Source organism: Notolepis coatsorum, assembly GCF_963971535.1.
Source record: "Notolepis coatsorum genome assembly, chromosome: 17".
NCBI lineage: Eukaryota > Metazoa > Chordata > Actinopteri > Aulopiformes > Paralepididae > Notolepis > Notolepis coatsorum.
The window spans coordinates 37,984,227-38,007,412 of NC_140181.1; positions in this window are offsets into that span (position 1 = coordinate 37,984,227).

Below are 23,186 nucleotides of genomic sequence, written 5' to 3' on the forward strand. Positions count from 1 at the left end.
GGAGACGATCTTTGATTGGCCGAATCCACTTTCTATGTTCCAATTCTACTTCTAGCTTATTCGGGAGAGAGTTGTGTTGTTGTGACTGAGATGCAGCTATTTAGAGCGTGACTGCAAGTTCTTTCGACGGTTAAGCTTAGGCACTCTTTCAAAGTTGGTTAAGGTTAGAGTTTGTCTTAGAGCATGGCGATAGAACGCCAGGTAGTTTGCAGTCTGTTCGACGCGGAAATGGACAAACTGTCTTGTTGTGGTGCTAACAGCTAACAAGCTATATGGCGGATGCAGTCTGGTGGACAGTGGACAGTGTTCTGGATATACATCATCAACAGCGGATTATACACTTTATCAAGCCCACCACGTTTCAATTAAACAAAGTGAGTTGGAGGGACATGCACAATGGACAATGCCATGGAGTGGATTATACTTTATCAAGACCTGCTGCCTGCTCTGCTGTCAATTTAACAACAACAAGCTGGTGAGTCTCTCTTATCGTCGCTGTTATGGTCTCCAATATCCCGGCCTGCATGACCACGGCCCATCCTGGCATTCCCGTGTCTGCCTCTGCGGGACCTCCCCCTTCTTCCGCCTGTCCCTTCTCGGCTTCGCTTCGGGGGCTCTGTTTCTTCAAATTCTCCTCTTCTCGTGTGTTCTCCATTTCTCTTTCCTTCACAATCGTTATCTCTTCCTTACTTCTCGTGTGCATCTTTTATTTTTAATCACTTTTCGGGTCTCTATTTATCCGTTTTTTCGCTCATTTGACCAGGAGCTCTATCGCACGTGTGTTACCCGTCTGCTCTCATACCGGCACCAACCTTCGCTGCGCCTTTTATGTTCCATGCCTGTGTTTGTATCATTATTACTGCTGCTCAGTAAAAGCCTGTTCATCTTCAATGTCGACTCGTGCCTCGTCTCTCTCTCACTCATCATTGTCCAGCGTTTGGGTTCTACACCAGGCACGTGCACACATAGAGCCCAAGGGGTGCTTGAGCACCTGCCTTTTTGAGCCTCATAAAAAAGTGCCCTTAAAAATATATATATATATATTTATTTTAATTTTTTACCGTTACGCATATAGACTGCCCTTCCAACTGAAAAATGTCAGGATAGAATAAAAATATTAGGTAAAGAGAGAGAGATGCCCCATATTCCATTTCAGTTTGCACGGCCTCCTCAGCGTGCCTCTCCGCGGACCTATATATTTTATGCATAGCGTGGGTGATGATGGTGATGATGATGATGATGATAGAAACCGATGTGGCGCATACAGTTGAATGCTGGTATTATACTCACTGAGGGACACGAAGAAGTCAAGTCCGATGGGATTTGGGAATCTCAAATACAAATCGGGATTGGAATAAAAAATGCATTTATATTAAACAATACAGAATATACAGCACTTCTTGGGGTCTGTAGGGTAAGCACTTATTCCCTCCCCCCTGAACATTTATGGAGATGTATGGGCCTTTTAAGTCAGTGATAAAAGTGTCTTTCAAGGATAAGTGAGCTCCTGCACTGATTATTATAGTTCAATATTCAATATTTGATCACCAAAACCCCCAAAAAAGTGTAAAAAGGGGACCCCCCGCCCAAAAAGGGCCCTTAAAAATCAGGGGTTGCGCGTTATGCGCGCTCGGTTAAAAGACACAGGTATAGTGCCCTTTTCAGCCTTTGAGCACCTGTCCCTCTAAAGTCCTGTGCACGTCCCTGAACATCACCATTCTAGGTTCAATAGAATAAAAGTTATGAAGCGTAATTCGAAATAAATACAGAAATTGCAGCCATCTTTGATTTTTGCCATACCAGAATATTCAAAACATCAATATTCGAACTCCAGTTGATTCCTCACACAGTATTAACTTAAAATAGCAATACAAAATTATATTACACAGCAATTGTGTGAACATTAAGACGTTTTTAAAGAATTCATGATTTCGATTGTGGCCATTTTGGATACATTTTTATTAAATTCAACTGGTTTCTTGACACTCAAGCCAAAATTGTTCTATAGATCCTTATCTTCAAATTAGAAGTGAAAACCAAACTTTTGCATACATTTTAAATGTGTCCAGGCACCCCACTATCAGAAAAGTGTGTGGTTTTCTGGTCAGCAGGAGATGTGCATCTCTGGCAGCTAATGGTCAGTGGCATTGTTCGTCAAATAGTGTTGAACTTGAGTGTTACACCCTGAGTGCATAGTATAATAGACATATTAGCATGGTAGGTAGTAGTTGTGAGGATTCGCCTGTTCCCTGGACCTTTTTTCCCTGTCTACTCTCCTCAACAGCCCCCACCCTTGCAATGATTTACTCTCCTCTACTCTTCACCAGCCCCCACCCTTGGACTTCCTTGATCCTCTACCTTCACGCACCTGTTGGGAGTTTGCAATCACCTCGGGAGAGTACATAGGTTGCAGACTCCCCTCCAGTCCTTGTCGGGTCGTTCTGTGTTCTGGATTCTGTGTTCTGGACTCTGTGTTCTGGATTCTGTGTTCTGGACTCTGTGTTCTGGATTCTGTGTTCTGGACTCTGTATCTATGTTCACTCTGTGTTCATGGAGTTCTGTACGGTTACCATCCTGTACGTTACCATCTCCTGCCGCGTCTCCGGCGTGAGACGACGTGCCAGCCATCACCACCTGTCGCTGTTTGCCTGGAGTGGGACACCGTCTTTGCTCTCTAATTCTCTACGGGAGGTTTTCCAGTGTTCCCACTCCAGACGTCAAGGCGGCACGCCATCGCTCCCGATTCCACGGGAGGAAGGCGTCTCTTCGTGATCCTCGTTCCTGGGGTGAGGCTCGTCGTCGCTCCCTAGTATTCCACGGGAGGACGGCGTGTTCCCATCCCGGTCCCCTGGGACCCCCTTTGTTCTGCGCTGCCCGTCTGAAGCGAGGAGGAGGAGGAGGATCTCCGCGCCCGGCCCCCGCTGTCGGGCCCCTGTCCCCGTGCCAGGCCTCCGCCGTCGGGTCCCTGTGCCAGGCCTCCGCCGTCGGGCCCCTGTCCCCGTGCCAGGCCTCCGCCGTCGGGCCCCTGTTCCCGTGCCAGGCCTCCGCCGTCGGAACCCTGTCCTCATCCCTGTAAGCAGCTCTGGCCCTCGCCCTGTCCAAGGCCTTAACCCTGTTCTCTGTCCCTGTCTCCAGCCCGCCTCTCCGGGCCTCTGTCCCTGTCCCCCTCTCCAGTGCCCCTGATCCTGGTCCTGACACTTAGCCCAGTCCCTTAGCCCTGTCCCTTAGCCTTAGTCCCTTAGCCTGTTCGCCTCTTAAAGGCACAGTGCCGCATTTTCCATATTTCTTTGACTCTAGTGTTTTTGTGTTCTCCCTTAAAGGGACTGTGCCGCTTTTTGTTATGTAAAAGACAGTTATTTATATATATATATATTATATTGTAGAAATCGTCAGAATAGAGAAACGCACAATTTCTATCAGTTGACAACACAAAGCCGTGTGTCATTTATTTCGCAGTAGCACAAGTGACAGCTGTCAGAACTATGCCGGGCTAGCTTCTGACAGCTCGTAGTAATCAAACATTTACCAATGAAACCCCACACAGGGCGTCTCCTCTCAGCCCAACCCAAAACCAACCTCCTTAAAGTGACAGTGCCCCATCAACACATCAAAACAATACCATGGGGAATTATGTCTCTATAGAACCCACTACAATATAAATATTATATTTATTAAGAAGGTTATTTATTTATTTGCATCTCAGATATTGATTGAAGAGGTGTGTTTCTATATGGGTGACATGTCCCCATACACAGGGTATACGAGGGCATTCGCATGCAGTCACCAGCTCTCCACCCAATCCAATGCCTATATGGGAGATTTCCCACGACCTGTTAAGACAGCACTCTCTTACGTTAAGACAGCACTCTCTTAAGCCACCATCGCCAAAACACCAAAAGAGCATCAAATCACTGACATCTAGGACCATCATTCAGGTCATAGTACCAGTTAGATTAGATTACATTGAAATGTATTGTCATCATACAGCATGAGTACATTACAATGAAAATAAGGGTGGCATCCAACCCGAGTGCAAATGTAACAGTAAAGTGCAATAGTAATATTAATATAGTGATTAAGCTGGGTATAAGATATATACATTTGTTCTACTGAGTATAATGCTAATCACATGTATGTACAGAGTTGTAATATATTTAAATGTTTCAAAAATTTTCTTATGTACCCCAGTTGCTATTGCATGCACATATTTGTCTTTTATAACACGTATACAGGGGCGTAGCTGTAGATTCTGGGCCCCATGAAAGAAAGTATTAGTGGGCCCACCAATAAATGCGAGCGCGCGTATTATGAAAACTCATAATATGGTTTTTACCTATACATTCGGATCAGCAGTTCAGCACCTGCACTGTTGGTGGGTGAGCCTAGTAAAGGATGTCGCATTGCGTTCATCTTCAATGAATGGACCAATGCAATAGTCTACCAAAGAACCTTGAGTCGCACTAGGCTGGGAACAACCCTGGGTCAAGTGATAGTAAACTGGACTGGACGAACAACATTGAGGCCCTACAGGAAGGGACAGAGCAGACTGTTCTTCCTGAGAAGGCTCAGGTCTTTTAATGTCTGCAGCAAACTGCTGCAGATGTTCTACCAGTCTGTGGTTGCTGGTGCCCTCTTCTTCGCTGTGGTATGCTGGGGGGGCAACACCAACACACACAAAATAAACAAACTGGTAGAAAAAGCAAGCTCTGTGGTGGGAGCGGACCTGGACAGTCTGAATCACATTTTTTTCTCTTTTTTTTTCTACCTTCATTTTCAAGTTCCAAGTTTTAATACTCTTATCAACAAATGCTTGCTTTATGCAGCCATTTAACACAAAAGGATGACCCTCATGCATTGCAAATTTGCATCAAATTCTAAACAGTGATAGTAATTTATTAATTTCTTAGGATTTCTTTTGGTCTAATAAATGTTTAAGGTTCTTAGATGGATCCCCTGCTGCCTCCTCCTCTTCCTGCTCCTCCTCTTCCTCCTCCTCCTCCTCCTCCTCTTCCTCTTTTTCCTCTTCCTTCTGCTCCTAATCCTCCTCTTCCTCCTCCTCCTGCTCCTATTCCTCCTTCTCCTGCTCCTGATCCTCCTCTTCCTCCTCCTCCTGCTCCTCATCCTCCTCCTCCTCCTCCTCCTCCTAATCCTCCTCCTGCTCCTAATCCTCCTCTTCCTCCTCTTCCTCCTCCTGCTCCTCCTCCTGCTCCTAATCCTCGTCCTCGTCCTCCTCCTCCTCTTCCTCCTCCTGCTCCTAATCCTCCTCCTCCTCTTCCTCATCCTCCTCTTCCTCCTCCTGCTCCTCCTCCTCCTTATCCTCCTCCTCCTCCTCCTAATCCCCCTCCTCCTCCTCTTCCTCCTGCTCCTCCTCTTCCTCCTCCTCCTCCTCCTCCTCCTCCTCCACCGGGAGCAGCGTACTGGCTCATGTTAAATGGCAGGCCATGCATTATGCAGCAGCTTAGGCCCCAGCGCTGGATCTCCATGTCCTCGGCTACAGTCCACTTGTCGCTGCTCTGGTCGTAGCGCTGCACCTTGGAGATGGTGCTGAAGTGCGTGTTGCCTCCGACCACGAAGAGCAGGTCGTCCAGCACCGCGATGCCAAAGCTTCTGCGGGGGGTGAGCATGTCGGGCAGGGCGCTCCAGGAGTCAGTCAAGGGGCTGTAGGCCTCCGCGCTACGCAGGTAGTTTCCTGCACCGTCAGACCCTCCCACTTGAGGACAGGACACATGAGAGGAATGTTTTAGTGTGTGGCTCAGGCAAGCAGACACTGTATTAATCCACTTAGGGAAATGAGGGCATCATAGAAGCATTGAAAGTCAAATGATACATATCTATAAAAATATCTAGTATAAAGCATTTGTCTCTGTGTGCACCTACCGCATAGACTTGACCTCTGTATGCAGCGACTCCCAGTCCTCTACGCCTGCTGCTCATGGGGGCGATCAGAGTCCACTGGTCGGTGTCTGGGCTGTAGCACTCAGCTGAGCCTGTGAGCAGACACCAGCCACCACAGATGTAAACCTGTTATAAGAAAGAATATTCTAATTTAGTTTATATATATACATTTGATTTCATTCTACTTTAATTGTCTGTTAATGTTGATGCACCAAAGGACCCAGACACATCTTTTGTATGTGCAAGCTTACTTGGCAATAAAGACATTTATGATTTCTGATCTAACGTTCCTTGTGTTCATCTAGCACCCTGTGTCCCTCAGTTCCACCCACCTTGCCCTGGACGGCTGCTGCCCCGGCGCTGCTCCTGCGCTCCAGCATGGGTGAGATCACTGTCCACTGGTTGGTTTTAGGCTCGTAGCGCTCGGCGGTGTTCAGTGACATGTGTCTGTCGTTCCCTCCCATGGCGTAGATACAGCCGTCCAACACGACCACGCTGAGGTGACTGCGGCGTGAGTGCATGGGAGCCGCCTGCAGCCAGCTGCGAGTGACGGGGTTGAACCTGCGCACACTGCTGAGATGCTGTACGCGGTCCCAGCCGCCGACGCAGTAGACCAGACCGTGGAGATAAGCGGTGCCGTGCCAGGCCTGGGGACTCTCCCCCTCAACGCTCACGTCCATCCATCCACCGGCTCGGGTATTGTAAGCCTCCATGGTCATGCTGCCGCCACTCTCCCCTCCGATGGCCAATAGGACCTCCTGGGGCCGGCGTGGACGGGTCAGGGGGTTTGGGAGCCTGTCGGAGCCAGGGGGGTTCAGGACGCTGAGGATGAGGGGCCTGCAGTCGTGGCTGTCCCTCACCACAGGGTTGTTCTGGACGTTGTTCAGGAAGTAGTCAGGCCTCATCAAGCCCATGCGAACCTGGGAAGAGACAAGCAGACAGCGGGTACAACTTAGACAGCGGTTGTAGACGGTTTCTGTTGCTAGGGAACAGTTTGGACCAAAATGTTTGAGAACCACTGTACTAGGGAACCTAGTGTTGTTCTAATGTAATGCACAGTAATACAATTCGTTTTTTTTATTTAAATGTTTTTCTTTTCTTTTCTTTTCATACATAAAACAGAACATAACAGTACAATAATAATAATAATAATAATAATAATAATAATAATAATAATAATAATAATAATAATAATAATAATAATAATAATAATAATAATAACAATGACAACAGCGACGACAACTATAATAACAGTAACATGAATCATAATGAACTTGACAAGAGACAGACAAACAAGAAAAAGTAAAATAATAAAATTAAAATTAAAAATAAATGTGGCTCAGGCACTAGCAACCATGTTTGTGTATCCGTAATACAATTAGTTACCTTGGGCAGCAGCAGGAGTGGTCGATCCAACGGAGGACGGCCTCGAACACCGTCTCCTCGCTCTTCACGTTCAGATCATCCCTCTCGATGATGTCCACCAGTTGCTGCAGGGACAGCTCCACAAACTCCTGTGAGACGTGCAACATCTCCTCAAAGTGGCACACGATGAAGAGATGGGCCTTGCGCCTCAGGTCAGGGCAGCAGTAGATGTCCACGAACCTCCAGATGCCGACACAGTTTTCCAGAGACAGCTGGCCTTCTAGGAAGTCAGAGCATGCTCCTACTATGCCAGTGACGCGAAGCTGGTCTGCAGCCACCAGAAGCTCTTTCACATTCTCTGCTGTCACCAGCACAAAGCGTGTGTAGGAGTACTCTATGATGAGCTGCATCATACCCGGGGACACCCCAGGGATAGTGTAGACTGCTTTCTCTGAGTCGCTCCAGCGAGTGAAGAGGGCTCTGTGGGACGCAGAGTATAGAGATATCTGATGAGTAAACAGTAAGCAACATTCTGTCCTGTGTAATAATTAGGGCTGACCCCTGTCGAATAGTCGACTAATCGGTCGAAAGGAGCCGTAGTCGACTGCCAACCTCTTAGAAGCGTGGCTAACGCTAATGGCACACATACTAGAGGCCAACTGCCTAAGTAAACAGGCACAGAGGCACTGAAAGAGGATTTCACCCATCTAATGAACACACTAGACTAGACAAATATCAAGATGTATCCATCAGTGGACCAATTGCATGCTTTTGCAGAGGACAAGAAGCCTTCAGTCGACTCCTTCAGACATTAAGCACCCCCCACAGCCCAAATGGAATGATAAAAAAATATATATATATATATTATATATTTTTTTTTTTTTTTTTTTTTAGAGTCGGCACATTTTGGCCAATCATAGTTGACTATCCAAATCCTTAGTCGGGGACAGCCCTAGTAGTAATATATTTTCACTGTAGAAGTATAGGGTCTTAGCACAGTAGAAGTATAGTATCTTTTTACAGTAGAAGTACAGTATAGTATCTGTTTACAGTAGAAGTACAGTATAGTATCTGTTTACAGTAGAAGTACATTATAGTATCTGTTTACAGTAGAAGTGCAGTATAGTATCTTTTTACAGTAGAAGTACAGTATAGTATCTGTTTACAGTAGAAGTACAGTATAGTATTGGTTTACAGTAGAAGTACAGTATCTGTTTACAGTAGAAGTACAGTATAGTATCTTTTTACATTAGAAGTACAGTATATTATCTAGTGTCTACAGTAGAAGTACAGTATAGTATCTGTTTACAGTAGAAGTACAGTATAGTATCTTTTTACAGTAGAAGTACAGTATAGTATCTTTTTACAGTAGACATACAGTATAGTATCTGTTTACAGTAGAAGTACAGTATGGTATCTCTTTACTAACCAAACTAACCTGAACCAAGCTAACCTGAACCAAGCTAACCTGAACCAAGCTAAACTTACCTGAAATAGTCACTGCAGTCACACAGGAGGGCCTTGTGGGCATTCAACTCAGTGCTGTTGACTTTAATAACCACATCACAGAACCTTCCCTCCAGAGGCAGCTCATTAAGGATTGTACAGGACATTGTTTCCTTTTCCATGTGGGGATTTTAAATTGTATCTACAGAATATATTGAAGCTTACAGACAAGTAGCCGGAAACAACAAGTGATATCTTCACTTGTCTTCTGAGATCTGATCTTCTTCTTCTTCTTCTTCTTTTGAATTTCCGGCAGAGTAGACGCATCGTGGCGTATTACTGCCCTCCGCACTTCTTTTGATGATCTCTTCTTCTTCTTCTTCTTCTTCTTCTTCTTCTTTCTTGGCGTATTTCTTCCCTCCTCAGTTCTTATACTACACTAGTGGTGTGCCATCTTTAGGCCTCTTCAACTCACACTTTCTCCTTTTTCTCTGCTCCTCTTGCCTGTCCAATACTAATACATACACTAACGCTATATCCTCTGGTACAACTCTGAAGCATGCAGAAATGTCAGCACTGCCTCTGTGATCAACTGGTGGTTCTCATTATCCATGCCAAAGAATGATTTAAGAGAGAAGGAAGAGACTCCCAGCTCTACCAGACTTTTATAAAAGATTTCCCTCTCTTTCCTATACCTTTCACATTTTAGGAAGACATGCCCGACAGTTTCAGTCTCTCCACATTCACACACCCCATCTGGATGTTTGCCCACAATGCACAAGCTACTGTTCAACCCACAGTGTCCCAGCCTCAGTCTACACATCTTCACCCTATCACTCCTTGACCCATATCCCTCCACCTTGATCTTGACCCGAGGCTGCAGAGAGAAATAGTGCCTTCCCTTGGTCCCCCTTTCCCACTCATCCTGCCACTCAGCCTCAACTCCTTTCTTTATCTTATCTCTGAGTTCTACTCTTCCCATTGAAATACCTATCTCTTCCTCCCTTCCCAGGCTCTGTTTGGCAAGGGAGTCAGCCATCTCATTCCCCGCAATCCCAGCGTGCCCCGGGACCCAACAAAACTCCACTGACCAGCCTGCCTTCGCAATCCTATATAAAACCAACATTATTTCCTGAATGAGATCAGGGCGAGCTTTAGACCCACCTGCACTCAGAGCCATCAGTGCAGCAGCCGAGTCAGAGCATATAATCACCTGGCTTGGTCCCACTTCCTCCACCCACCACAATGCCCAGAGGATGGCAAGCAACTCTGTCACAAATACTGAGCTGCCATCGGATATTCTTTGTCCCTTACCGATCCCTAACCGAGGCACCCACCACCCAAATCCTGCCCTCCCACTTTCAGGATCCACAGAGCCATCAGTGTACACCTCCAGAGCCCCTGATTCCAGAAGGAACCTCTCTATTTCCTCCACAATCTCGCCCTTATCCTCCTCCTTCAAGAACCTAAGTTCAATGACTCGATCAGGCACTAGCCAAAATGGCACTGATAGCCACCGAGTGTGCTCCGCCACTCCCCCCTGATGCAATCTCAACTTCCTGGCCCACTGATCAATACTGGCCAAAAAAGGTTTATACTTATCCCCATCTCCTGAAAGTAAACACCTAGCTGGGAAGGACAGACTTGTCCCACTCAATTTTGCCCAGTACTGTAGCCCTAACTTTACTCTCCTCAGGTTTAGGGGCAACTCCCCCATTTCCACCAATAGTGCTGAAGCTGGGGTGGTCTTAAAAGCTCCACAGCAGATTCTCAGAGCCTTGCACTGAAGCACATCCAGCTTTCGCAAATTAGACTTGGCCGCAGAGCCGTACACATAACAACCATAATCAATTGTTGACCTGATCATCGCCTGGTATATCATGCACGTGGTCTCTCTATCTGCTCCCCACCCACTCCCAGCCAAACTTCTCAGCACATTCACTATTCTTTCACACTTTGCCAGGGTTTTCTCTATATGAACAGCCCATTTCAGTCTTTCGTCAAACCAAACTCCCAAAAATGTAAACACCTTTACTCTCTTCTTCTTCTTCTTCTTCTTATTTGAATTTCCGGCAGAGTAGACGCATCGTGGCGTATTACTGCCCTCCGCAATTCTTTTTATGGGCTCTTCTTCTTCTCCTTCTTCTCCTTCTTCACCTTCTTTTTCTTCTTCTACTGGACCCCGTCATCAACTACATTGTCCATTGGAGTGCAGCTACTGCTGCTACTTCCTGCCTGAGCCCCCCTCCGCGGGACCCTCCTTGCCCCCTCTAAGAATTGTTGAATATATACTGTACACAAATGTTCTAGAATGTGCTATTATGACATCATACTGTGACATCACAAATGTTCTAGAATGTTCTATTATGACATCATACTGTGACATCACAAATGTTCTAGAATGTTTGATTATGACATCATACTGTGACATCACAAATGTTCTAGAGTGTTTGATTATGACATCATACTGTGACATCACAAATGTTCTAGATTGTTTGATTATGACATCATACTGTGACGTCACAACGGAACATGTTTGAGTTCCATTTGAATAATTAAAATAATATGTTGACATTAAAAAAGAACAAATAAAATGATTAAAAAAACTACATAAACAATGATACAAATTATAATAAAATATTTAAGTAAAATGTATAGAAATAAAGAAAAATAAGACAATGAAATAAAGATAATAATTCATTTAAAAGCTATTTTAAAAGGGTAAGTTTTGAGCAGTGCCAACCGAGTCTGCTGTCCTAACAGACTTGGGGTCTGTAGGGTAAGCACTTATTCCCTCCGCCCTGAACATTTATGGAGATGTATGGGCCTTTTAAGTCAGTGATAAAAGTGTCTTTCAAGGATAAGTGAGCTCCTGCAGTGATTATTATAGTTCAATATTCAATATTTGATCACCAAAACCCCCCAAAAAGCATAAAAAGGGGGCCCCCCACCCAAAAAGGGCCCCCAAAAATAGCACAGGCCCAGTGCCCTTTTCAGCCTTTGAGCCCCTGCCCCTCTAAAGTCCTGTGCACGTCCCTGTTCTACACACTACCACCACCACCATGCCAGATCATAACAGGTTTCTCCATAGAGCTCCATTATACTTTTGGTCAGGGGAGTACCACTGTATCTCCATAGAGCCCTGTTGTACTTTTTTAGCACTGCACCTCAACGCAGGTAGAGGGGCAACTAAAGTAACGTGACTCAGCGGGTATTGCTGAACAGTGTTTACAAAAAATAAACCTGTCTATATTCTCTATGAATTTCATTCAAAACCTTAACATGATTCACTTATATACTGTAGGTGGATTTGATATAATGACAGCAAAATAATCACCATTCTGTTTTTTTTTATTGAAGACAGTTGCTACAAAACTCCTGTTATTTATTTTCTGTTATTTTCTCACTCATTTTTTAAAATTGTATTAAAAATGTATTTTACAAAATAGACCAATAACAATATTACAAATAATTTAAATGGATACATCATTCACAGGGACACATTCAAATATACTTTTATACATAAAGACAGTTGAAGCTCCAGAAGCAGATCACAGTGACTGAGAGGAGAGCGAGTTGCATTTTGTACAACCCAATGACCTGTGTGTCCCTTGTGCTTTGGACTGAAACAGGTCACAGAACAGAATTCTCACAAATCGGGGTGTAAAGGTGAAACTAGTGCGACAGGATTTGGGAAAAGTCAGTTTAACTCTCTCTCTCTCTGCTGGTAGAAACAACTGCCCGTCAACCAAATCGAGAGCACTGATTTAGATTTAGTGTGGTCGTTGGTGTCGTGCTTCATGCTGACCGAGCAGAGGACTCTCCCTGCCTTAGAGGAAGCTCCTGTATAGTCCTTGCTGTCGTGATGATCCACATGGTGAGCCTGAGCTCCAGCCCGGGTTGCTGTTGTTGCCATGAGTGGAGTGAGTTTGGGGGTGGGGTGGGGTGGATTACAGAGTTTGAAAAGTCTGTGAAACTGAACTCCTCAGGTAGGAATACTGTCTTTCTACTTAATATAGAGTAGAAATTATTTGGCTCAGCTGGTACTGTAGAGCTGCTGGCAAATAACTGGACTTATGATTCAAGACTGCGTAGAGACCGGGCCAGTCCTTGCTAGCATGAATTATATCTGTTACACTAGTATTGCACATCGTTGCGGGCAAGACCACCCGCATTTCATTGTATACTTGTATGCCGTGACAAATAAAACTCTTGACTTGACTTGACTAGCACTAAGCTACATAGCTACAGCACAGAGTATTAAATGTATTTCAGGGCCACCTCAGGTTAGCTAAATAAAATAAAAAAAATACTGTGGAAAGGGTACTGTTTACAGGCTTAGGAACAGCAATAGTGAAGTTTGAACAACAGACCAGCATATGGAAGGAGATTAAAGAGGCCATGTTATGCTTTTTTATATTTTTCTTTTACCTTTAGTGTGTATATTTAACTGGAGGTGCATGTAGAACGCATAGAGTTACAGAATACAAAGTCCCTGACGCCAAAGGGAGTTATTCTCTCCGACGTGAATAACTCTTCCTGAACTGCTTGAAATGCCTTGTTTGTAGTCCAGCCTTTCTTGCTAAAATGCCTATTTTTTTCTCCCATGAATATCTACGTCACTATGTAACACAATAGTTTTTTCTATTGTGTCTATTGATGTTTATTATTGTTCACTCTGGCAATAAAAACAATCCAGATAATGCTCTGGTGTGACTCCTGACTTATGTTTCTCTGTTTGTAAAATAAAATAAAATCTCTTGTTTGTCAAGTTTGCTCGTAAACTATTTTTTTTCTCTAGAATATGTTCCTTTATAAGAAGGATATAAGATGGATCTGATCTGCAATGTCTAGTTTTACAGTTTTAATTTATAGAAACTAGGGATGTCCGATATTATCGGCCTACCGAATTGGCATTAAAATGTGATATCGGAAATTATCGGTATCGGTTTAAAAAAAAATAAAATAAAAAAATATGTTTACATTTATTTAACCTTTATTTACCCAAATTCTGATTTTATTTATTGTCAAAAGTATGCATAATGTTGTGTTAATTCCACGACAAGAGACATGTAATGTTAATTACCTGTAATTATTCCGTTTTTTGGGGGGGAAACCCTGCATATCGGTATCGGTTGATATTGGTATCGGAAATTAAGAGTTGGACAATATCGGTATATCGGATATCGGTAAAAAAGCCAATATCGAACATCCCTAATAGAAACTGCTTGTTTGAGGCTGCTGCTGAATCATACAGTCTGTATAGATGTAACCAGGTGGTTTTTGACCATAAACATGCACATGTTTGTAAATAGACCACGGGAATTTAAATATTCTACAGCCTCAAACAATGACAGTGCTGCTTAGAGCCTTCTGACAAAGACGATGTTTATAAAACTCTAGGCATGTCAGAGAAAAATTTGCTTCTTCACAAGATCTATGCTGCATCAAATCCTCTGGTATGTTCACGCACTGGTCAGAATCTTCAGTTGCAAACAATTTCTCATATAATTTTCCACTCATTGTAGAATTGCATCAGCTAACGCTAATTCACTCCAGATGCTACTGTAGGTACAGATTAAATTGACGCTATTGCCGTGAAGCTGTGTACAGTGTGATAAACATCTATGATGTTGCTATGCTATGCAATTGGAAAAAGGACCCCAGTCAGATTTGGCAGCCATCAGATTGGGTAGCCACAGGAATGTATGCAGACTTAGAAGATGCCCAAATACCTGATAAAAATTTACATAATACATGGTTACAATGCCACAAAACTGTCATTAAGCGCTCTGGGTCAGTGAAGAGCGCTATATAAATCCAAGTCATTATTATTATTATTATTTAGACTGCTGTAGTATGTGTAGGAAAATCAATCTGAACACAGCATGTTGACCATCATGAAATAGTCAACAGCGATGAAAAAAGGATATTCGATCTGGAAGGAGTAATCTGTGATATTTTGGAGGAAGCACCTTTTCATATTCAGCCTACAGTCCTCCTACATGACCTCACAATGTGTTGTTAAAAAATCATGACCTGTCGGGTGTGCAGAGCTGAGAGATACTAAAGTGTGATACACATGGAAACACATTGTAATACGTGTTTATATAAGTTCTGTGTCTTCAGTGAATTCGGTTTTTTGTTGTGGTATCCTTAATTTAGGCAAGTAGGTGAGCTGCTCATAAAATAAATGATAACCTGGACATCTAATAACCAGGGATGTCCGATATTATCGGCCTACCGATATTATCGGCCGATATTGGCATTAAAATGTGATATCGGAAAATATTGGTATCGGTTAATTTTTTTTAATTTTTTTTTTACATTTCTATAACCTTTATTTACTCAGGCAAGCAAGTAAGAACAAATTCAGATTTTATTTATTGTCAAAGGTATGCATAATGTTATGTTAATTCCACAACAAGAGATATGTAATGTTAATTACCTGAAATTATTCAGTTTTTGGGGGGGGGGGGGGGGGGACCCTGCATATATCGGTATCGGTTGATATCGGTATCGGAAATTAAGAGTTGGACAATATCGGTATATCGGTATCGGTAAAAAAGCCAATATCGAGCATCCCTACTAATAACCCATAAGGAACTTGTGAAAAATTATGGTCACGAATGTAACTAGTTATAAGAGTTAGAAACCCGTTTCAAAGCTTGCGCTATATGGGGAATAACCCAACCAGCCATTGGTTCTAAACATTCTGTCTACCTTTTCAGCCAGCCAATCATATAACCAGGATGGCACAGTAAAGTTTTAACAAACCATGCCCCCAGTGGCTATATATGACCTTATTCCTCGTCTTTAGTTCACTAGTTCAGCCAATCTAAGGGTGTTTTCACATACAGTCCTTTTTAAACAAACCAAACTCAGTCCTTTTTAAGCAGACCGACAACAAATGACCAGTCCTGTTTCTGTTCACATGATCCTCTTTTTTGAAAGAGAACTCGGGTCCTTTTCTGGTTCACTTCAGCTCTGATGATCTCAGTCCTCTTTCTGTTCACACCTACATCTTTCTTCTCAACTCTTTATGGCTGTTATGAAAAGCATTTTGTGCTTCATGATGTTAAAAGGAGATCCATCTATTATTGAATTTGATCAGGCGTATTATTGTTTAAAATGATAACAAGGCTGACATACTTCCACGTCAGTTCAACACATGGATTGCAGTATTGTACACCACCGAACCACTAAGTGGCCAGCCAGTCTTTCTTCAATTTGGTCCATGTTTGTGATGTCGTTAATCATGATTGATAATGGAATGCTCCAACCAAGCTCCAGAGATGATAAATGGTAAATACGGATGTACGTCAGAGGAACACGTACACGGTCCAGTGTTAGGATCAAGGGTGACGATAAGGTGAAGAGAGCACAATTGCAGAGAAGGATGAGGAAACCGAGACAGAGACGAAGGGTGATACTTAAATGAAGGGAGCTTTACTGAGACAAGACCAAAATACAAAATAAACTAAAGGCACTGACAGATATTAACAAACAGCGAGTGAAAACAAGAAAACGACAGGGGTAGACAGGCATGAACTCACTTGACATCAAAGGAACAAGGGAACGACACAGGGAGAACTCTACCAACCAACAAACAATATTTACTGAAACCAATTAACAATCACCACAGCTGGAGAGAGACAGGCACAGAACAAAACAAACAATCAACCACTAGACAATAAGCAATACACCAAACAACACTAACCAGGGAAACCAATTCACACCAGGGTGGGGAAGTTCAACAATAACACACACAGTGACATCCCATTAATTAAAGTAAGCATGTGAGTTATCAAGGGTAGAATCAGTGTCTGAACCAACTGGCTCGTCTGGCCACAAGAGGGAGGTAGAGAACCACTGTCAGGAGGTAGGGGACCAGTGTCAGGAGGTAGGGGACCAGGTAGGCGACCATTGTCAGGAGGGAGGAAATGTTCACTGTTATTCTCATAACCGGCCCAGCAAGGGCCGGCCCTGGGGACGTTACAGTCCATGTTTGTGATGTCGTTAATCATGATTGATAATGGAATGCTCCAACCAAGCTCCCGAGATGATAAATGGTAAATACAGAAGTACGTCAGAGGAACACGTACGCAGTCCAGTGTTAGGATCAAGGGTGACGATAAGGTGAAGAGAGCACAATTGCAGAGGATGAGGAAACTGAGACAGAGACGAAGGGTGATACTTAAATGAAGGGAGCTTTACTGAGACAAGACCAAAATACAAAACAAACAAAAGGCACTGACAGATATTAACAAACAGCGAGTGAAAACAAGAAAACGACAGGGGTAGACAGGCATGAACTCACTTGACATCAAAGGAACAAGGGAACGACATGGGGAGAACGCGTAGACAATGACGCCACAATAACTCTACCAACCAACAAACAATATTTACTGAAACCAATTAACAATCACCACAGCTGGAGAGAGACAGGCACAGACCAAAACAAACAATCAACCACTAGACAATAAGCAATACACCAAACAACACTAACCAGGGAAACCAATTCACACCAGGGTGGGGAAGTTCAACAATAACACACACAGTGACATCCCATTAATTATCCCATTAATTAAAGTAAGCATGTGAGTTATCAAGGGTAGAATCAGTGTCTGAACCAACTGGCTCGTCTGGCCACAAGAGGGAGGTAGAGGACCACTGTCAGGAGGTAGGGGACCAGTGTCAGGAGGTAGGGGACCAGGTAGGCGACCATTGTCAGGAGGGAGGAAATGTTCACTGTCATTCTCATAGCCGGCCCAAGGGCCGGCCCTGGGGACGTTACAGTCCAGCCCAGGGCAGTGGCCAATCACAGCTCTTTGCTGTCCACATCAACTTGCACCGATTTGAGGTGCAGTAAAAGTTTTGGCCAGCTGCATGTAGGTGTCAACCTTCGCAACCAGTATAAATGTATTAGGCATAAGGCCACCAACCAGCTCCTAATCTGTGTGTATTTGACTATCGACACTTTAACAATACATTTGTATCAACCATGAAGATCTGACCATGCGCATAGTTTACCTCTTCGGTTCCACCACAGAACCAGCGGCTGGTTTGGATATTACACACAGTGCAAGCTTTGAAAGAAATCGCTGACAAAATATAACAGTTATAACAGCTTATTGGAACTTTTCTGCATGACAAGTTGACAAAACAGCAACTTGTTAATGGTGATTAAAAGGTACCTTGCCAATCCATGAACCTCAAGTACAGTACGTGATTAGTGAAATGACTGTGTGTGTGTAAACTTGTGATTTGTGCACAATATGAAGAATAGTAACAGTATAGACATGTCTCTCTAAAAACATACCATGTTTAAATAGAATCCACCCTTCTTGCATTTCCTACAAATATCTGCCTTGGCATGTACCTCTCTTGGCTTTTGGAATAACAGTGAGGAATAGGTATCAATACATATCCTATAAGTGATAATTCACCTCTCCTTTTATACTGTGAAATTGTAATTATTGTCTTAGTAGTATAATATATAAAAAGCACAAAACATTAAAAAAACTTACAAAATGGGTTTCCATGTCTTTCAAGAAACGCTCTGTCCCTTGAGAATAAACCTGTCTTGTAGAACTTGTGACGCTGGTATTTTGTGAAAATCACAGTTCACCAGGGGTCCATTCCCTTCTGCCGTCCTCCATAGGAAAACTATAGGAAACTGAGGCTTCCTCACTTGTCTTCCCCCAGTGGAGGATTATGTGTTTCCTCATGTCTTCCCCCAGTGGAGGATGTGTTTCCTCATGTCTTCCCCCAGTGGAGGATGTGTTTCCTCATGTCTTCCCCCAGTGGAGGATATGTTTCCTCATGTCTTCCCACAGTGGAGGATGTGTTTCCTCATGCGGACGTGTTTTTGGAAGATCTCTGACGTAGGCTGTTGAGCGTATGAAGCTCCTCCCACACGACACTTCAAAATGGCCGGTGAGTGAAGGAAGACGTTTCATCGCTTCTAACCTGTGCTTCTCACATTTCCTTTCCTCCTCCTTTTCTCCTCGCATCCCTTCCTCGGTTTCCTGTGACGTTTCACAGAGGAATCAAGGATAAGACGCGAGCACACTGTGAACCTTTGGAACTGACCTATAAGACAGACATTTTGAACCATAAAGGGAAGGAGTAGTATTTTTTCATAATGAGACAAAAGAAGATATACAGTCAGTGCAAACGAATGTGGACAGTCGCACTCAATTCAGCACAGTAGCCTATCATGTTTTTCGTCAAACGAGAATTCACAGTGCCCGATTTTTAAGGTGCCCTGTATACATTTTCACAGTACTTTCATGAATGATTTTTTTACACCATTAACAGAGGAATACATTTTTACTAATGTCATTTTTCTGTAACCACAAAAAAAAGAAAAAGAAGAAAATGTATAATAATTCTAATCAGTGGACCAAATATATATGAAAAGGATCTACTAAGTAGTAAAACACTGTAAATAAATGTTGAACAAAAACAAACTGTGACTGAATCACTCAAAACAAAGATTGCACATCATAGGGTTATAATTCTGGATCTGAGTTAAAGGAGCACTTCACCCAAAAAGGATCATTTGTATATCAATTACCGTACTCACCCTGTGATGCCATGGATTCATGAAGATTCTTCTTGCATATTTGATCAACTGAAGTTAATGGAGATTTGGTTTAACAACAGCAAAACTATATCAAATATATCAAATTACTTAATCAATATCTCACAACTTGTGCAGTATAGTCTAAGTCTCATTGATCCAGTCGTATGCTCAGTACTTCACAAACACATGCATTTTCGCAAAAACCTTGCCAACGAAAACATTTCCGGTTCAATGCTGCCCTCAAATGGAACTCATGAGTTTGTGGTCTCGACTTCAAGTGGGTTGAATTTGTGAGGACACCGTTGCAACTGGGCAATGCATCTTGAAGCCACTGAGGCTAACGATTTTCCACTTACAAGTTTGTGAATACCACAATGGTGGGTCGTTCATACAGTATGGACTCTTCTCGTGAAGTTCCATTTGAAGCCAGCTAGCACTTAACCGTAAATGTTTTCGGTAAAACATGTGTTTGTGAAGTACTGAGCATATGACTGGATGAATGAGACTTTGACAATACTACAAGTTGTGAGATATTGATTAAGTTGTTTTCATATAGTTTTGCTGTTGTTAAACCAAATCTCCATTAACTTCAATTCATTAAGTATTTCTACAGTTTTTTGGGATTCTATGTTCACCATGGAGACATGCGAGAAGAAAGAAACATTTTCATGAATCAAAGGCACCACAGGGTGAGTAATTGATATATGAATGATCATTTATGGTGAAGTGCTCTTTTAAAAATAATAGGTGTTGGTTAACTGGCTATCGCCTTTTGGATGTGAACAACAGAAAATCAAATGCATCTGATATGTGGCTCAAAAAGTGAGTTCATTGATTTCTATGGATCAATTTTGTATTATTCACCAATTTAACCCTTTCACTACCACACAACAGAAAGTTAACCCTTTCACTACCACACTACAGACGGTTAACCTTCCGGTTGTGAAAGGGTTAACCTTCTGTATTGTCACAGTGAAAGGGTTAACCATTTGGTAGTGTGGTAGTGAAAGGGTTAACTGGAAAGTCAATAATATTGTACCTTAACTCTCCTAAACAAAGGTTTATCAAGCTTGTTGCAACTTAAGTTTCCCCTAACTGTTGCATAGGACCGTGAAAACACAGTGAATGGCATGCATCGTTGACAACATGTAAACATGGTTCTCGTTAAAGGTGCTATATCGGAGATTGAGCCACTAGATGTCGCACTAGAGCACCAGCATCTCAGACAATAACAAAGGAGCGCTTACAGTCTATGCTTCGGCCACACCTCCCACCTCCCTTTGTTTTCTCAGCAAACCAATTATTTCTTGATTATTTAACCTCTTAACCTCTTTAGCCTGTGCAGTCCGTCGGCGGACCGCAGATGACATCACGTCATAAATCCATCTCTACAGACTGTATGGATAAAAGTTGAGTTTTTTTCAAATGTAGCCAAGAGTAAAGACCCTAACCCTGTCACAACAGCAGTCATAGTGTATATTTTCAGCAATACGTTTGTTTACCAATAGGTTAAAGTGTTATTAGTGAAATATTCGTTTTTGAAATGCATTAATTTACTAGCGAATATTTACCATTTTGAATGTGCACCGCCGTTTTATTTGTAGTCATTATGATGAAGGACAAACAATCAATGAGCTTCTGTCAATCAAATGATTGTGGATGAACTTTTCTATTTCTCTTATTTTTCGTATCTACCACAAAACTGAATGTTATTGGCATAAATTAGAACGCAGTTAGTTTATCTACCTTTCTGTGAATGTTTAGCAAAAATTCATGTTGCAATCCGATAAAAAATGGTATACCAGTTTCCATAATAAAAAACGAACTGTATTTACAGATTTCATTCACGGTTCTTGCTGCATGACTGGTGATACTAAATCCAAATTGTACTCTGCCATTGGAAAGAGACAATTTGGCCCGATCAATAGATGTGCGACTTGGCTATAATAAGGTCATTTATAGGCCTGCTATTCTATATTCTATAATAATATTTCAAATTGCATGGATGGCAGAATTCAGTACTGTATCTACAAAACCTTCTGTTTAATCATCTTCCCTTTATTCATTTCCTTAGACTTTTTGTACATGTGATCTCAAGAAGGTGCTGAACAAGCTCAGTGGCAGTTTTTCATGTCTGGTCATTTTTAGCATGGTGTTATTCACCGTCAAAGAAAAATCAAAATTTATATTCTCTTTTGTTTCATCACAATTTACTCAAGCCTATTAACAGACACAATATGTTTAACACTGGGTATACATTCCCTGAGATCCATAGATGTCCCTAGATACCAAGAACATGAAAATGGACCTTGTAGAAGTAGAGAAATCTTCCATTTACTTAGGTATGTATTTTTGGGCGGATTTTCTGAAATAGGGCTAGGGCTTAACAGGTTAAGCAGGTTAAACACGTTGCAGCACTTTGCCCTCGTCTGCCGGACCAGTTACCTCTGATAGCAAAAATGATTGACCACCTTTGTAGCCAATGAAATTCATGAGCCAGGGGTGTCCCACACGAGGGTTGATTGCAACGAGAAAGACAAAGAAGAAGCTGGGGAAGTTCTTTGTTTTGACTAGCGCCTCGGAATCAATGGCAGCAGATGGCCATTTTGGATAATCATGCCAAATTAACGCCGGTACACACATTACAAAAACCTTTGTAAAACTCACATTTTCCGTGGGATTGTTATCAATTTTGGACCTGTGATGTCATTCTCTGTTCAGGACACCATTACTCCACTACTGTATATCTTTACATAGACGTCATTCCCTGCTCAGGACACCATTACTCCACTATATCTTTACATAGCAAATAGTTGTTTACTGCTATATTCATGTAAAAAAATCTGAGATATAGCACCTTTTTTCTCTTTGTAAAGTGATTGGTAGTGTGTAAGAAACGTTGGTTTTAATTATTTCCATATAAAGTGAGGAAGCAAGAATACCAGTGTGCTTGAGTATATTCCTTTCAATTCAAGATGAATTCACTACTCTGAGAACCTGGAGAAAACAAAGGTGTGCAAACTTTGGGAATGAGTTGAGTGTGTAAGAAATAAAGAATATTAGTTTTTCTTCTTTTTTCTTCACAAGTCGTCAACATTTTTTCAAAAGGTCACTCTGTCCCAAAACGGTCTCTTTGTCTGGAAGAAGAGGAGCCATTCTATGGCACTTTTCAGAATTTCTCTGATTCATCTGGTACAGTCATAACAAACAGGCATTGATGAAGTCTGTGACACCTCATTAGACTCTGCATTCTTTCCATTTTGTTTGTGATGTCACCAAGTCAAGACATCATCCATTATTTCCTTTGACGAGCCCTGGTCGTTAGGCATTGAAGTCCATGATGCCCTCAGAGCAAAACAGTGAGAAAATGAACATGATGATGATGTCTTTGGAAACCCTTGTGAAGGGCAGTCCTTTTATCTTCCAGCCTGGGAGCTAATATAAATAATGAAAAAAGTAATACAAACACTGTCTGGCAACACAGGACACTGTAGCTTAAAGATGGTTCACACAGATTACTAGTGTAAACCAGATGGAACATCGGGGGAGGGGTGTGTGTGTGTACGTGGATGGAACAACTGTCTGTTAAAAGGAGGTCTCTATGTTTTGAATATTAGTTCCTTGTTTCTTCATGAGGCACTAATCACATCATGGTGGACGGGTATCTACGTTTGTCCTTCTGATACGCAAGAAGAAGAAAATAAAATACACTTTGTTAACTTTGCTAGCGTTCCCGGGTTGAAATGACGGCGATAGCTAACAAGCTCGCTCCATCCGTTGGCTTGAACAAGACGATGTCAACATTGCTGACGATGCAATGAAGGAGTGTGGAAACGCTGCTCCCCTCACATTGTCACCTGTGACTGGTAGAGACAAACAATTGCATAAG